The following is a 19,068-nucleotide window of genomic DNA, read 5'->3' as shown; positions in this document are numbered from 1 at the left end:
GCCACAAATACTGTGCAATTAGCATGAAACAACCTCTTATAACAGAGGGAAACCTGACACATTCATAAAAAGCTGGTTGGAATAAAAATTGTGGCTGAAAGGTAATCCTTATATGAAAAAATCTTACTTGTAATACCTACTGATGCATCAATTCTACCTTAGGATAGATTATCCTAAGGTAGTAATTATAGATGTGTGTAAAGAATGTATCTAGATGTATGTTTATCCCAGTGCTATTTTAATAATAAAAATTTGGCAGTATTAGGAAATTGGTCAAATAACATGGTAAAAATAAAAACCGCTTTCCTTTATTAGACATTATGTGTCAAGCACTGGGCTAAGTGCTTTTTAATATTACTTATTCCTTAAAACAATCTTGTAAGGTAGACAGATGAAAAAACAAATGGAGGTACACAGAGGCTGAGTGATTTCTTCAGGGCCAGAGTGTTGGGAAGGGAAAGATATAAGATCTGAAATTATTCAGAGCCTCTATTCAAAACTATACTTACACTGTAGAGTACTTTCAAATGACTGAAAAACAATCATAGCATGAAAACATGTTAATGCTATCAGTTAACAATAGATTAACTGAAAAACACACATTACAAAAAGGTATGGGCAGTACACCCTATTTTTGTAAAACAAAAAAACAAAAAGTATGTATACCTATTCCAAAGGAAGAAAAAGGCTAGAAATATGCCATAACAGTGGTTATTTTAGGGTTATGGGATTATGCATTTTAAGTTTCATTTTTTCCATGTGTGTTTTGTGTGCTTCCTCAGGTAATTTCCAAATTTTATATTACAACTATGTCTTATTTGGCAATCAGACAAAAATGTTATTAAAATAAAAAATGTCTAATAGGATGCATACAGAGGTCACATTTTAGGTAAAAAGAAATTACACATTTCTATTTTTAAAAATTCAAGTTCAGCCTCCTAATCAAAGCCAAATTTTCCCAACTTGCCCTCTTGGCACTTTGCCAAGAGGGTGACATGCTCTTCAATTCATCTCTGTAGCCTCCATAATTCCTAGCACAGCGTCTGGCTTGCTATATTGCTATATTACATATTCACATGATTCTTAGGAGCCATTTAATGCGATTATGTGAGCTTTTTTCCCTAGGACAACAGCTTGTTTTTTTTTTTTTTATTTGAGACTGGGTCTCCCTTTATTGCCCAGACTAGAGTGCAGTGGCACGATCATGACTCACTGTAGCCTCAACCTCCTGGGCTCAAGTGATCCTCCCACCTCAGCCTTCTGAGTAGTTGGGACTACAGGCATGCACCATGACACCCGACTGATTTTTGCATCTTTTGTAGAGATGGTGTTTTGCCGTGTTGCCCAGGCTGCTCTTGAACTTCTGAGCTCAAGCAATCTGCCCACCTTTGCCTCCCAAAGTACTGGGATTGCAGACATACACCACTGTACCTGGCTCGATTTCGCAAGTATTTTTAAGGATTTACAGCTATTAAATGTTTACTATAAGCCAACTAACTGTACTACACATGGTAGATATAGAAAAGAACTAGACAGTTCACTTGGGCTGATAATGCTTACAATATAATAGGATAAACAGATATACAAAAATTAATTGAAGATGGATTAACGACTTACATGTTAGACCTAAAACCATAAAAACCCTAGAAGAAAACCTAGGCAATACCATTCAGGACATAGGCATGGGCAAGGACTTCATGTCTAAAACACCAAAAGCAATGGCAACAAAAGCCAAAATTGACAAATGGGATCTAATTAAACTAAAGAGCTTCTGCACAGCAAAAGAAACTACCATCAGAGTGAACAGGCAACCTTCAAAATGGGAGAAAATTTTCGCAACCTACTCATCTGACAAAGGGCTAATATCCAGAATCTACAATGAACTCAGACAGATTTACAAGAAAAAAACAAACAACCCCATCAAAAAGTGGGAGAAGGACATGAACAGACACTTCTCAAAAGAAGATATTTATGCAGCCAAAAAACACATGAAAAAATGCTCATCATCACTGGCCATCAGATAAATGGAAATCAAAACCACAATGAGGTACCATCTCACACCAGTTAGAATGGCCATCATTAAAAAGTCTGGAAACAACAGGTGCTGGAGAGGATGTGGAGAAATAGGAACACTTTTACACTGTTGGTGGGACTATAAACTAGTTCAACCATTGTGGAAGTCAGTGTGGTGATTCCTCAGGGATCTAGAACTAGAAATACCGTTTGACCCAGCCATCCCATTACTGGGTATATACCCAAAGGACTATAAATCATGCTGCTATAAAGACACATGCACACGTATGTTTATTGTGGCACTATTCACAATAGCAAAGACTTGGAACCAACCCAAATGTCCAACAACGATAGACTGGATTAAGAAAATGTGGCACATATACACCATGGAATACTATGCAGCCATAAAAAATGATGAGTTCATGTCCTTTGTAGGGACATGGATGAAACTGGAAACCATCATTCTCAGTAAACTATCGCAAGGACAAAAAACCAAACACCGCATGTTCTCACTCATAGGTGGGAATTGAACAATGAGAACACATGGACACAGGAAGGGGAACATCACACTCCGGGGACTGTTGTGGGGTGGGGGGAGGGGGGAGGGACAGCATTAGGAGATATACCTAATGCTAAATGACGAGTTAATGGGTGCAGCACACCAACATGGCACATGGATACATATGTAACAAACCTGGACATTTTGCACATGTACCCTAAAACCTAAAGTATAATAATAAAAAAATAAAAAAATAAAAAAATAAATAAATAAAACAAAATGTTATTAGAGTAAGAAAAACATAGGGCTTCTGAGGTGTTCTGCTTGGGGAAGTTAAAAGTTTGACCAGAGAATGTATTTTACTTACTCCCCAAAATAAGAAAGACACGTTGAAATAGAACAAAAGATGACAGTAATGTTACTTCTCATAAACAAAAGTAGGTAACCAGGGAGGGAGTGGTTCTTTCTGCACAAAAGTTGTGTCTACAAAGCACACCGACTGTGTTAGAAACAAAGACAAGCCATAAATGCAGCAAGCTATGGCTTCAAACTATTTGTGAAAACAACTCCTGGTCATTTGTTTTGTCAACAGAATTTAGAAAATTAACTTTCTATTATCAACTTGTCAGCTTACTTTCCTCTAATAGTTTTGATCGTAACCCAAATGGAGTCACTGAATATTGATTTTGGAAAGAAGGAGCCACTCTGGAATATAAAAATCATTGTTTTAGGAGGTCAAATCTTGAGACAGAGGGTGGGAGAGAGATACAGGAAGGAAGGGTGAAGAGGAAGTGAACTCTTAGGTGAGTAACTGCTATTTCCTCTCAGAGCATCAATCATCAATAAACACCAGGGACTGATGCATGAGAGACAATGAAACAAAGTAACTGACAGAAAGTCACTGTTTGGCTGTTTGAAATAATGCTATTCATATGTTATATCTACATTCTTCATAGCTTTAAAACAGTGCATTGTGTCATTTCATCATATACTTTGTAATAGTCATTTGAATTTCCCTGGGTAAGTCAGGGTATCAAATTTCACATGTTTCTAGCAAACATTAAGGCTTAATCAATGTTTCAACATACCTATAATCAAGCCATAGAATCTTTTTATTATTTTCCACAAATAACTATAAACACAACTCTAAATTCAAGAATGTACTTATGGATTTTTATTGTTCAGGAATTTTCTCTGTTCAATCTCTGGCTGAAATTTACATACTTAAAATAACCTAAAAAAAGAAAAGTGGGGAGAATAGTAGCATTTTTTCATTTAAATTATTTTCTACAAAACAATGAGATGCTTAATGGGTATTCTGGGCTAAAAAAAAAATTAAATCTAAGTGACCTAAATTAGGGAAAACTAATATACTGCATAAACATTTTTGCAAAAAGATTTAATGAGAAAGATGTTTCATGCATTAAAATATTTCATTTTTAAATTTTATGCATAACTTTTTTTGAACATTTCAATCATGAAATCAGATATAAATGCAGTTAAAAAAGTATGAAATGATAAATAGGCTTGTTTTAAAGAGGTCATTTCAACATTATACATATCTATTGTTTTCATTCTTCTAAAGGCTTCCCTATAAATGATACGTGACTGAAAAAACATGAGCTGTGATATTAATAGCTGCCTTAAGTCTAGAATTGTGTGACAGTCTTTAAGACTGTTTACCCTTGGTACCACCACAAAGGGTTGAAAAGCACAGATTCAAGGAACTTTGATATATATGTGTATACAGAAGAGGATGGACTGTCTATAAAATCTGAAATAATTCACATTTTCTTTTTTTAAAAATAAGTAAAATAAATACAGACTTTGATTGCTTAAGTTATGTCAACAACCAGGAGATTCTGATGCTATGCAGACACACTCTTAACAGAATGATAGTCAATGGTCATCATGCATTTGGTTAGACCCAATTCTTCAGTGGAAGAGTTAAGAGTATGTTAGAAGGAAATGATGATGAATAATTTAGGTGAGCTGAGAAGTGGGAGCAACAAGATAAGAAATTAGAGAGGCTGTCTGTTAGTCATTTGGATTTGAATAAATATTCTGTGAGTCAAATCGTCAGGTTTTGTTTGTTTGACAATCAATTTTGACAAAATACAAACAATAGAGAAACCTGCCTAAAGTTTGAATAAAAACTTTCTTTTAAACTGTTCTCAGATGTAACATTCACTATTCAGTAAAATTTAGCTTAATGTAAAATAGAAGACATGCCAACACATGTCCTAAGAAAAGATCAAGTGATTTTTACATAAACTTCATTTTTTAGTCATCATGGCAATGTGGACAACTGTAATTATCTTTAATTTTTAATTAGAAAAAAGAAGTCAGTAGATGGACATAAGAGAAATCCAAAATTTTTACAGTTATTTATTTTCATTTAACTAAACTGCCTTGCTGTACTAAGAAAACATTTTTGTAAAGGTTAAATAAAGTATTTCATGGCAACCGCTGCTTCTTAGTGCCTGTATAACAAGAAATATGAGCTAGCCAAAGTTGTGCAAGTTGGTTTTCTTTCCCAGTAAGGGAATGTGGTATCTAAGACCTTGTCCTAACTCATTTTATCCCCAAGTGTAAGTCAAGCAAGTCAAATATGAACTAATGCCTGAAGGGAAGTCCCTGACTCCAGAAGTATGGATTATTTCACATTTATCTTAAAATCTGCTCTCAGAGTTCTTAAAATTCACTAACTTGGCAAGTCAGGAATTATCATGAGAAATGAAATAATTTCATAACTATGAAGTCATCCAACATTCCATGCATCTGACACTCAGTGGGCTTGGCCATGACTTGGGCATTATTCTGACCTTTAAATAACAAGCTCTTCAATATTCTGGAAATAATTTAAAAGCACAGAAATAATAAGTGCCACAGTATAATAGGTATGCCATTGTCTTTGAGTTAATGCTTTTGTTACACAGACTCATGGTAACAGGTTATGATTAAAGACAATCACATTATGTATGCTGAAATCTTTATAACATTCTTAATCAGTATTTCCCATTACTTAAAAATGGCAAAATACCATGCTTTAATAGTCCAGCTGCATTCCCTTTCTCCAAGTACTCTGTATTAAAATTCACATTTAAAATTAGCTCGGTAAAGGACCTTTATGTTTAGACATCAAGAATTTACATTTGCAGAGCACTGGCTTGTGAAAAGGCTTTGAGTGTCTTGTAAAAAGCTTAAGAAATCTTCAGTATATTTTTCTCCAAAGCTATATTTCAATATCTGAGATTTATTGCCAGGGGAGGAACAGAGAGACCATTAGCAGCACCAGCAGCCATTCCTCTGGGCGCTTCGCACTTGAAATATCCCCATTCTCTTTCATGCAGGCTTGCAGAAAACTCCAGAAATCAGCCCTGGGACTGGATAAAGGACCCTATCACAATCCTATCTTTGCCATTTCTTGTGAAAGACTTTAAAAGTCTTGAAATTGGTCATTTTATAAATTAGTTTTACAAAGAAACTTTGAAATATAAAGGAAAAGGAAAACTCAACCCTAAACTTCTGCCTCTGATTTAGGTAGAATGTATCTCCCAACAGAAAATGAAAAAACTCCAAATATGCTCTGTGCATTAAATAATGACCAAAACTGCTAGGACCCCATTTACTTCTACTGGTGACTTCAAAAGGCACTGTAAGCTCCCTCAGAGAATGTTAAGTTTCCTGGAATCCCTACAGATTACTTTTTTTTTTTTTTTTTTTTTTTTTTGGCTATTTCAATTACTGCTTAAAACTGAAATAAAAATGCAGTTGATGGCGGCAGGACAGTAGTTCCTGGGTACTCAAATGGAGTCAGTGTTTACAGAATATTTTGGATTAAAATCCTTGCCAGATGGTCCCAAGAAGTGTTTACCTCACTGTTGATTTTAGCTATCTTAATGTCAGCAACAATAAAAAGAAGCTTGTTACTGCCACTCGGGAGCAAAGGCATAAAATCCTTCCTCCCCAAATGGAACTGCTAGTTGCAGACAGCTGTGCCCTACACAACAATAAGGGTGATACTGTAGATTTCTGGGAAACTATTTCCACAATTAGAGAAAGACAGTATGTGGCAAATTTAACTTGTAATGACATCTACTTTAAATATGTAATATTTAGTGATTACACTATATACTTTCAGTTTATGATAAACAATAAAAATTTTCATAGAATAAGCACAAAAGGCTAAACAAAAATGTGAAGAGTTAGACATACATGAAAGTTGTGCCCAATTTGAAGTATATTGCTAATCTCCTCCTGTAGCATGTTCCTATTTCATGACTTTTCATTAGAGGCCATAAGGAGGCCAAAGGGGCAGGAATGGGAAAAGGGGAGGGGTGTGTGACCAGGAGCTACTCTTAAGAGCCCAACTGAATCGATAGTATATTGAGGCATATATTTTGAGATCAGTGCCTCTTTTCTGTGTATATTAATAGTATAAACAAAAGTATCCAACATTATGCAAAGAATAGTGTTGACAATTTTATTATTAAGATTTTAAATCTATGTTCTTGAGAAATCCCAAAACTTACTTATTCAATGAACATTTATTGGCTGGGTGTGGGGGTTCACTCCTGTAATCCCAGCACTTTTTGGAAGCAGAGGTAGGAGGATCGCTTGAGCCCAGGAGTCAGAGGCTGTAGAGAGCTGTGGACGTGCCACTGCACTCCAGCCTGGGCCACAGAGCAAAACTCTGTCTCAAAATAATAATAATAATAATAAAAATAAAGAACTTATCAGCTGTCTATTATAAGCAAGACACAGGATTAAACATTGTGGAAACAATACCTTATTAAAGCCCTCTTTTTCTTCCCTTTCATTCTCAGCAAACATCCAATACAAGCTCAACCATATTAATGTCCATCTTCATTCTCTCCCTCCTATCTCAAGAATAGGAGGAGACTATTGTGGTACATTGCAAATGGCCACAAATTCTCTGCAGCAACTCTCACCAAGATCTAGTTCCTTACCGTTTGGATCCGGCTTAACCTTGTGGCTTGCTCTGCGCAACAGATGTAGCAGAAGTGATGCTGTGTGAATTCTGAGCCCAGGTTCAAGAGGCCTTGGAGTCTCTGCTCTCATTCTCCTGGGACAGTGTTACCAGGTGAAGAAGCTTGTCTAGCTTGTTGGTGAGATCACGTGGATGAGAACCAAGACACCTGGCAAACAGCCTGCTGACCACTAAATATGTGGGTGAGGCCATTGTAGACCACCCAGCCCTCATTGACCTCCAGCTGACTTCAGCCTCCTAAGTGAGACCAGGTGAGACCCACAGAAGAACCTCTTGAGTGCACCTAGATGTCTGACCAACAGACTCACGAGCTAATAAATGGTTTTGAAGTCAATAAGTGTTGGGATGGTTTGTTAAACAGCAATAAAATTTGGTATAAACTTCTTCCTATTCAAGGTCAATCCTTCCACTTGTGATCTGAATTCTTTCCTTTTCTTCCCTTCTAAGATTTTATGCCATTAGTCATTCTCTCTTCTGGATCATCCATCTCTCATTTCTTTCTTCTTCTATATTAATGTGCCTAACTCTCTTCCATTTAAAATTCTTCCTTAACCCTGTGGCTTTCTGTAGCTAACACATAATTAAGACTAAAAAAAAAAAAAATTCATGCTCATCATCACCACTTCGTCACTTCCCATTCACTTCTTAGCCCACTGTAAACTGGCTTTTATCCCTATCTCTCTACTGAAAGTGCTTTCCTTGAGCCATCAATGATGTTCCAATTGCCAAATACAATGCTCTCTTTTTTTCAATTCTTACCTCACTCAGTCCCCTTAGGACATTTAACGACACTGATAATTCTATCCCCCTAAATATCCTTTTTGGATTTTAAAACACTTTTATGTCCTGGTTTTCCTGTGACATCTTGGTTTTCCTCATAGCTCTTATTTCCCCTCAATACATTCTATTTCACAGCCCAACTCACAAATTCTGCTACTGATCCTTTTGCAAGCTCACCTCCAAGACGGCCCCGGTAATCCTTGCCTCTTGTTATCTGTGCCTTTGTGTTCCCCCCACTGAATAGGGCAGATCTGTGTAGGATATTACAAATAAAACAATGAATGACTTCTGACGCTAGGCCATAAAAGATATTGTGGCTTCTGCCTTGGATCACTTGATCTGGAAGACAGCAGCTGCCACGTCATGAGACTACTCGAGCAAGAATCTGGAGAGATCCCTGTAGTGGAGTGCTGAGGCCTCCTACCAGGAGCCATGTAGGTAAGTATTTTGGAGATGGATCTTCCAGACCAGACGAGCCTTCACAGGAGTGCAGCCCCATCTGATGGCTTGATTACAATCTTATCAGAAACGCTGAGCTGGAATCATTCAGTTAGATCATGCCCCAAATTCTTGACTAATAAGACTGTGGGATAATAAGTGCTTGCTGCTTTAGCTACTCAAGTTTTGGGATAATTTTTTATACAGCAATAGGTGACTAATAGGGATTTAGTATCTGTAAATGGGATACTACTGTAACAAAAGCCTAAAATGTGGAGGAGGCTTGGAGCAGGAAAGTGAGTAAAAACTAGAAGAACTTGGGAAGAGTGTTAGTGAATGTCTACATACTTCAGAGAGATTATTAATAGAAACGTGATGGCCCTAGAGGAGACTGCCAGCTACAGAGTGAGAAAAATGTTATTGGAAATGAGTGGAAAGGGGATCCTTGCTATGTGATGGAAGAAAGGTTTTCAACACTATCACCTGCAGTAACATGGAAAGTAGAAAATTTGCCTAATCAACTACATGGTCTAGCTAAGTAGATTTCCAGGCAGTGTTGAAGTGCCTCCTAGCTTCTACCTGCTGCTAATATTAAAATCCACAAGGGGAGATATAAGCTTAAGGAAGGACTGTCAGATAAAAAGGAGCCAGGATTTGCTATTTTGAAAGTTCCTAGCTTTATCAGATGCAAATGATGCTAAAATCAAGAAATGGCTTCCCAGCAAAGATCAAATCCAGGACATGGTCAGAAAAGCTGGGTCTAAATATGAAGCAAATAATATGCCTGTAAAATCTTTTGAAAGACCTTAGAAACACCTAAATTGATGGCTCAGAGAGCTAGTCAAACAAAAGGAGTTCTAAGACATTAAGGGTTATGTCCCTCAGTAATATCAGAAAAATCTTAGAGAAGGGCTTATGTAAAAGATACATGGGTGTAATTTTGTCTAATATAGTAAACCTCAGTAAGAATAACAAGAGACCTACAAAGTTGTTTAAAGAATAATATTGGCAGAAACACTGCCAACTTAGACTGAAAGAGATAAAGACAGTACAAAATGAAAAGAGGACTCTGAACCTTCAAAATTCTACCAGCAGAAAGCAGGCTGGGAAAACTACAAGGTGCAAACAAAAGCTACTTTTCATGGAAAAGAATGGGTGACTCAGAGGCTGGAGCCATGTGCACAAAGCCACAAGCAACGGGGAGCTATTTCCAAGCAGGAGTAATACTGAGTACTAATTAAGAAACTTCCAACATTTATCTGATTGAATTTAAGAATTTCTATGGACCAGAAACTCCTGTGTGTCTTCTGTTTCCTACTTTTATACATGGAAATGTCTACTGTAGTTATCGTATGCCTGTATCACCATTGTACATTGTTCTGCAGCAACAGATAATTCTTCTCTTAGCACTCTCTCCTTGGGAATGCTCATTTATTCCCACTTCTAGCTAGGCACCAATAACAGGCCTCCAGATCAGACTATTCTTTTGAGCTCCAGCCTCTTACATCGAATTTGTCTACTTTACATGTCCATTTGGATGTCTAGTTAGGGGAAAAGGACTAAAAAGGAATCCTTGGTTATAGAGAGCCAAGTTCTTTTTACTTTAAAAAATGTTTTGTATAGACAGGGTCTTGCTATGTTGCCCCAGGCTAGTCTCAAACACCTGGCCTCAAGCTATCTTTCCTACCTTAGCCTCCCAAAGTTTTGAGATTATAGGTGTGAGCCACCACTGCACCCAGCCAAGCTGAGTCCTTTACTAGGAACTTTATAAATGTTTTACATGGAATATTTACAACAGTCTCTTAATTATGCAGAAGAAGAAGTTGAAGTGCCAAGAAATTAAGAAACTGTCCACTCTTCATGCAGCTATCAAACCTTAGGAGTGAAACTCAGGTATTTATGGCTTCAAATTTGTGCTTTTTCTAATATATCATCCTTCCTGCCCTCTATAGCAGCCTAAAATCCAATATGTCCAAAATGGTTTTCAGGATTACTCTGTTATGCTCTTACACCCTGCCCCACTCTCTGTCTCTCAAACATTGTCCTACTCAGCTCCCTGTCTTGACCAATAGCAAAACTAGCAACACATCACCTAAGTCTGAAATCTCAGAGTCAAACCAGACTCTTCTCTTCCATGATCAATAATCAAATCCTGGCGATTTTAACCTCCCAAATATCTTCCAAACAGACCTCTATCAAGTTAAACCTTCTCTCAGCAATTTAAAGATGTTGTTCCACTGTCTTCTAGCCTCCAAAGAATCTAAAGAGAAGTCCATAGTAATTTGATTGTTGTTCGCCTAATGTGTGGTAGGTAATGTGTTTTCCTCTGGCTGCTTTCTAAATTTTCTCTTTCTCTTTGTTTTTCAGTAGTTTCATAATGATGTTCCTGGTATCTTCAAATTTACTTTTTTCTTCCATCATGTATTTTATATATATATATATGGAGAGGGCAAGACCCTGTCTCCAAATATATATATATAAATTTTTTGGCAACAGGGTCTTGCTCTGTTGCCCAGGCTGAAGTGCAGTGGCATGATCTCAGCTCTCTGCAAACTCCACCTCAAAGGGTCAAGCAATCCCCCCACTTCAGCCTCCTGAGTAGGTGCGAGTACAGGTGTGCACCACCATGTCTAATTTTTTTTTTTTTTTAGAGACAGGATCTTGCCATATTGCCCAGGCTGTTCTTTAACACTTGGACTCAAGAGATCCACCCACCATGGCCTCCCAAAGTGCTAGGATTACAGGCATGAACCACCATGCTTGGCCCATCTATTATGTTTTTATTGCTCTGTAACAAATTAGCACTAATTTAGCAGCTTAAAACAACACACATTTACTCTCTCACAGTGACTGTTGGTCAAGAGTCCATGTATAGCTTAGCTGCATTCTCTGTTTAGGGTTCATAAGACTCCAAATGAGCTGCAGTTGGCTGCATTCTGATCTGGAGGCTTGACTTGGGAAGACTCTACTCAAGCTTGCTTAAGTTGTTGGCAGAATTTATTTTCTTGTGGCTGTAAGACAAGGGCCTTAACTTCTTACTGCCTGGTGCTGGCAGCCATCTTCCGGTTCTGGAGGCCTCTCAGAGCTGCCTGCCCCAGGACCCTCTTCATAGGCCATCACAACATGACACTTTGCTTCCCAAGGCCAGCAGGAGCCTCTATGCCTCTCTCTCCTTACAAAAGGGTCCAATCACTCTTTTAGGGTTTTTAATCTGATTAAATTAGGCCCACTCAAGATTTTCTCTCTTGATTAACTAAAAATCAACTAATTTAGGACCTTAATTACATCTGTAAAATCCCTTCACCTTTGATATAGACACTTCAGAGTACATGTCTGATAATGCCAATGTCTGGGTCATCTTTGGATTAGCATCTATTAATTGTCTTTCCCTGGAAATTGAGTAACATTTTTTTTCTGACTCTTATCTGTCAAGTAATTTTGGGTTATATTATGGACATTATACATGTTTTGTTGTGGAGAATCTGGATTCTCTTATGACTGCTCCAAAGAGTGTTGACGTTTGTAGTTAACAGGTAACTAACTTGTTTAGACTCAAACTGGAAATTCTCACACCTGGGTGAGCAGCAGCTCAGGTTAGTTTACTTCTTTAAGCCTTGGGTACAAACTGCATTCAGTTTGCTCCATGCATGTGTGTGGTTCAGCAGTCAGCTGAACAGTTGGGCCAAATTTAAAAATATTATGTTCCCATTTTATGGCTTTCTCCTCTCCAGGGTTTTCTCTTCACTCTCTAGCAGCCCTGGATGCCTAGGCTATTTCCCCTGGTACCCTGGGCCAGAAAGATGATACGCCACCCCTGTTCTGCTGTAACTGCAGTTGCCCTCAAGGCAAAGCCAAAAAAATGGGAAAGTCATCCTGCAAATTACTTGCTCAAAATTTTGACTCCCCTCCAAAATCTGCCTTTGTTTAGTCTCCAGAGCCTTCAGGTAGTTTTTTTTTTTTTTTTTAAGTTTTGTTCAGAATGTGTTGCTGTTATTCACAGAAATATCAATTTCTTAGGCATTTATATCATTTAATGCCTTCTACTCTGTCTTAGCTCAGTTACTATAATCTCTCTCACTCCCAGACTACGCAGCAGTGACCACAGTAGTCTCTGCTTGTATTCTCAATCTTCTCTAGACTGTCTTCTCAAATACACTAGTAGAACTTTTCTGAAATACATCTGTGATCCTGGCATTCCTCTACTTAAACCCATTCAGTAGCCAAGAGCTGCCCATCACATGGATGTATATCTTCTTGAAATGGATTCCCAGGCTCTCGAGAACATAACTCTGCCAGACAGTGGTGTGCTGGAGCTGGCTCATACTTGTTTGTGAAAACCAGCAATTAAGTGTTTAGAGATTTTGCAAATTGGTGGTCAACCCATTGGTAGCCTGAAATAAGCTTTGGAGTATTTACACCATGAAAGTTGGCCATCACTACAATCAGGGGTTCCCCACCACTACCACTCTAAGAGCCAGTGGACCAGCACATATCTCTTCTGCAATTTTTATGATTTATACCGCACAAAACCTGAAATCCCTTGACCATAGCTTGCTGTTTATATATACCTCCCTGGTTCTTCTTGGTGTACTCCCTCCACTGTTGTCCACTGGCCTAACCTATACTTACTGTTCAAACTCAGCTTCCGTGGAAAGCTAACTTTGATCTCTCTGGGTACATAGATTATCATACCTTTGTGCTATCATGGCCTCAAGACAGCATTAAAACTTCTTAGCACAGCATACAAGAGCCCTCATGGCCTTAGTCTACTTCCCCCTCTTGCAGCTCCACACATGTACTCTACACTGTAGCCAAATTAGTCAAGTTGCCCTTCTGTGCCATATTGTTTCATGTCTCTGTGGCTTTCACACACATTGGTCCTCTTAGCTGGAATATCGCTTCCACCCTCACTTCACTGGCCTAGCTAACTCCAAGGCATTAACATGTAATACAAATATCCCTTCTGTCTGGAAGCCTTGCCAGATTCCCATCCTCATGTAGGATTTGGAAACATTTCCTTTGGGTTCCCATTAAGACTTTGTTCATATCCAGATGCAATTGATTTTACTTCCTGATTCTCTGGCATTTCTTCCCTATGGCTAATGTTTTCATTATTCACCCCTCATTTCTCTCTGTCCTGAACTGCTGCAATGATATCCTGATAGATTGATAGACACCATCATGTCTATAATAATTTTTTACTTTTCTGGGTCCCTCAATAGACAGTAAGTTCCTTAGAAGAATGTATATATTTAAACATAATAAGTAATACATGAAAATATACTGATTAAAAAAATGAATGTGAGGGAGACTAAATAAACAGCTACAGAGAAATAATGGCAGGAGGGCCTGTGAAAAGACTGAGTTAGGCCTTGAAGGCCAGATAATTTGGATATTATTTAATAAATCATGGTGTAGCGTGTGATGGTTTCTGGACAGGAAAGTGTAACAATCAAAGTATTTAGGAAAATTGCTTGAGCTGTAGTCTGCAAGATAAATCAGAGTTAAAACAGGGCAAAACTGTTAACTAAGAGAACAATTGAGAAAAACTATTGCAATAGTTTGTATAAGAAATAATAAAGATAATCACTCTTGATATATCATTACACTTGCTGCTGTTCCTAAGAGTTAGTATTTGAAGTTCCTTTTAGTCTGTATGTGAGTTTTGGGTGTGTGTGGGGGGGTGCTTAATGTCTCAAATTTAATTTCTTTCTCTTTATTAAGAAGTTGAAAAGTACATAAAAATGTGACAAAAATAGAATAATATCACCTTAACCCAACATTCAGAGGCAACCACTGATAACATTTTGACATGTCTTTTTCCAGTATGTTTTGTGCATTTGCTTGTGTGTTGTTATGATCACATTGTATATATAGAATTTTATATTCTGCTTTTCTGACTTATATGATATGATAGGTAGCACTTCCTCCATTCCATGTAAAAATGTAAAGATCCCATAATATATCTATAAGATAGTCTTATGCCAGATTTTACTTAACTCCTTAAAAGTGAACATTTTGGTGCTTTAAATATTTTCTGACAAACTGTGATAAACTTTTATGGTATAAAAATCTTTGTTTTAATTTGCATTCTCTCCAGAGGGTAGATTACTATTGGGAGACTTACTGGGTCAAAGTCTACGATAATTTTAATAGCTTTGAAGTTTCTTACCCAATTGCTTTCTAGAAATAAAGTACCAATTCCATTAGCAACTCCAGTGTGTAATAGTGTCTATTCATTTGCCCTTGCTAAACAAACTTTAACATGCATGCACACATAGGAGAACACTTGAAAAATTTATCAGCTTTGGCAACACAGAGTATTTCTTTGTCCTCCAAGTCTGCTTTTTAAGTTTTTAAATTGTTACTGTGGCAACAAGAAATATGCTTTTTCTCTAAATATATACATATACATGCATTATATGAATGGATTTGTAAAGCATAGTAACTAAGAATTACAGTCTAGTTAATGAAATTGACAACTGGCTGGAATTACTAAAAGATAGGCAGATACTCAAAACCTGCTGCTTTCCGTTTTAGACAAATGAAAAAATGACCAGGTCTCGTTTTAAAATATTGTTACATACAGAACGAAAATTGGAGAACTTTCTGTTATATACTGATTAGGACCAGAATGAGTATAATAAAAATATTTTACTGTAATTTGGTGAGTACAGGTTAATTACATAAAAGTTAGATTTAAACTATTATCTGTCATTTCTCAATTTCTGGAACTTTGTACCAACCTTTCAAATGATAGGAATACCAGCGAGGTCAGAGTGAAAACAATTTTAAATCAAACCTTTAGTCTATTGAATTTGATCAATTGAGAAATCTTAAAGCAAGTGTTGGCAAACTTAGGCTTATAGGCCCAATTTGGCATGTAGCCTATTTTTGGATAGCCTGTGAGCAGAGAATGGTTTTTACATTTTTAAATGGATGGAAAAAATCAAAAGAATAATAATTGTGATGTTTGAAAATTATATGAAATTTAAATGTTATTGCCCATAAATACAGTTTCATTGGCACACAGCCACACTCATTCGTTTACATATCACTTATGGCTGATTTTACACAGAGTTGAGTAGCTGTAACAAACTGTAAATCCTGAAAGCTTAAAATATTTACTATCTGGCCCTTTACAGGAAAAGTTTGCCACCTCTGCTTTAAAGTAATATAGGATTTATATTTTTGTCACTATGTGTCACTCTGTTTAATGAATATTTCCAAGATGCTCTGCTGCTCATCAAAATTAATTTTACCTTGTTACATTTTGCTTTTTTTTTTTTTTAAGATGGGGTCTCATTATATTGCCCAGGCTGGTCTTGAACTCCTGGGCTCAAGTAATACTCCTGCCTCAGCCTCCCAAGTAGCTAGGACTACAGCTATGTGCCACCACACCCCAATAATTTTTAAATTTTTTGTAGAGATTGGGTCTTGTGATGTTGCCCAGGCTGGTCTTGAGAAGTTCTGGCCTCAAGCAATCCTCCTGCCTCAGCCTCCCAAAGTGTTAGGATTATAGGCATGAACCACTATGCCTGACCTGCAGTTTTAAATATTTGCTATTTTTTCATGAGCTTATGAAACTTCCGTTATATTCATTTTGGATAAATGTTTTATTATTTTCCATAGCTCTGTCTAGAGCCTATTTCCACTTGCTTGATGGTTTGATTACCACAATTAAGTCATTGGTAACTAGAATTCTGCAATTCTGAAAAAAATGCATAACCCATAAATTATACATGTGTGAGGCTAAAAGCAAGTGTAAATCCTTACATACAAGATAAAGGCAACACTATTCCAGGCTGTTTAACCAACAGTGCTCTCTATTAACTAGAAAAGGAAGTTAAACAGTCTCTGTATAAATCCTACTAGTTGGTGGAGCTGTCACTATAGCTGGTTTGTCTAAATTAAGCAAAGCTTCCCTTGACTATGAACTGCACATACTGCCTATATTTTGAGGAAACATTCTATAAACTCACACTTCTAGTCCCTAGATTCAACGTAGCATAATGTGACATACTTCTTTGAAGATCAGTCCCTTGCTGGTTATTGTTCTCATCCAACCTGATCTAAAGTCTACTGAATTGGAATATTTAAGAGCCCTTTGTGATGGCATCTATGATTCTGTGCAGCTGAATATATTCAATTATTCCCAAGGAAATGGTTTTCTTCTTCCTTTGTTTGTTTAGGCAAGAAATTGTTGTGAGATATCCAGAATGTTAAGTGATTCTGCCCCAGAGCATGTGTTAGAAACTATAAGGAGCATTTTATGACTTTCAATTCTAAAAGGTTTGTCAGCTTTGGATTTCTAGAATTGGTTGTGTCCATGTTTCCTTTCATCCTATTGGGACTTAATGTTGTTAGCAACCTCTTGTGTGGTTTTAAGATATCTTGACCTCTTTGAAACCTTTCCAGGTGTCACTGCCACTTTCTTGATCTCTGCAATGTTAGCTACATTGTTTAGTGAAGTTAAGTTCCATGAACTTTAGAAATCCTCCCTGAGACTATGAATTGACTAACACCCAAGGTAGCATAAACATGCAGACACAAATGTTCCTAAAACAAAGCTTGCTGGGCAATGCAGGATATGACTTGGAGTCTGGAAAAAGGAATATTTTGCTCAGTTGTGCATCTATGACAAGCTCCAGGTGCAGTTTGAAACTGAGTGGCTAGTTTTTCTGATCCTCATGTAGCCTCTCATTAGAACGCAGCAGAATTTTCAACTGTGAATGTAATGAATGTAACAAATTCCATGAAGACCCTCTGGGCCCATTAAGGCTTCTGGCTTCAGAGGGTCCTAAAATCCACTTACATTAGCATACAGAAATATAGTAAGAAGACATTGTTTTTTATAAATATTATTATCTAGGTTATCTAGGTTTTAGTCTTAGGAAGATTATAATGACTGCAGCTTATTTTAAAAGCTGCATCCACAAGATGCAGTTACAAATTTAAAAGAAGAAACAAAGTTTATTAGATACCTGTTTTATGTTTAGAGTTTGTCATTAAGAAGCTCCTATTATTTTTGGTAACACAGTTAAGACTTTGCGAGGGTTCATACTTGGACTAAGAATCCCCTATTAGTTTAGCTTTAGATGTGGCCTACTATTCCAGTGATTTCTCAGCCTTTCTTTTCAAACTTCACAGCTTGGCTATTCTAACAGACAAATCATGCTGCCAAAACCTAGGGAAGTGAGACAACGTTGAAGTGACACTGTATTGAGAATTAAAAGATAAAGAATTCAGTCCTAATTCTGCCACTACCTAACTTAACATTTCTATTTGTCTTCTTATCTATAAAATATGCATAACAAGTAATACTGCACAGGAATGCTGTGAATATAAAACTTGTAATAAATACAAAAAGGCCTTGAAATAGTGCAAATGAGTATGAAAATGAAAGGTGTGCTGGTGACAGTGGTTGTCTATTCATTCTTTCCTGCTGACCTCCTCTCCACCCAGAAACTATATGTCTATAACATGAAGACTACTGCTCCCCACACTCCTGAGCCAGTTGTTCTCTTATGATCACCCTTCCCATCCTGGCTCCAGTTTCCAGGGAATCCTGAGGGTCTCTGAGGGATATGCAAGCTATGCATCTTCAAATGACTGTGGAGAGTTAAGCTTCCTCTGCTTTGCTTTCTACGGGCTAAAGCCTGGAGCTTGCTGTGTGTGCACTGGTAAAGTGGCTACAGGTACAGTGTACAATTACATGTTACTGCAGCTTCTCAGAGGCTTCTTTCCTGTCCCTCATAATTCATTGCTGGGAATGCAATGACAATGGAAACTTAGAAGACCTAGTACAGGAAGTGTTAACATGAGTTCTCTCTAGGTGGTTGGAATTATAGGTGTTTTTTGTTTGGTTTTGTCAGTATACCTGTATGCTTTCACTTTTGTAGTCCATAGGAAAAAAATTAAAAATAGATGAATTTGAAACAAATAAAACATCCTTTATGTTAAACGAGGAAAACAAATACTTCTAACATGGACATTTCTAAAGAGGAAAATTAGAAAACAAGGGTATGTGATTTACCCTAAAAATATGAGTGCAATACCATATCACATGAGAAAATTTTTATGAAAAAATGTCATGTATTTCAGTGTCCTGTCAGATTAATGTGAACTAAATATATTTAAATAACAAATACTGCATTATATTTACTTTTCCAAATTGTATACCAATAGTGTGGCAATCTGATGAAAAGACAAGAAATCAGCATCTAGCTACCCTCAGATGGAGCCCAAGGGTATAATGTATTCTGATGCTGGTCTAGAGACCAGATGGGAAAATTTGTTCTCTAATCTAATGACTTTCTTTTAA

General features: G+C 37.1%; 1 protein-coding gene across 1 annotated transcript in view; it reads right to left on the bottom strand.

Moving 5' to 3' along the window:
- Positions 1 to 19,068, bottom strand: part of VPS13B (vacuolar protein sorting 13 homolog B) — an 891,476-nt gene that overhangs the window by 74,844 nt on the left and 797,564 nt on the right. The gene's annotated exons all lie outside the window — the stretch shown is intronic.

Source organism: Nomascus leucogenys, chromosome 16 (assembly GCF_006542625.1).
Source record: "Nomascus leucogenys isolate Asia chromosome 16, Asia_NLE_v1, whole genome shotgun sequence".
Classification (NCBI taxonomy): Eukaryota; Metazoa; Chordata; class Mammalia; order Primates; family Hylobatidae; genus Nomascus; species Nomascus leucogenys.
Note: the sequence above shows the minus strand (reverse complement) of the source record. Positions and strands in the feature narration are given on the sequence as shown.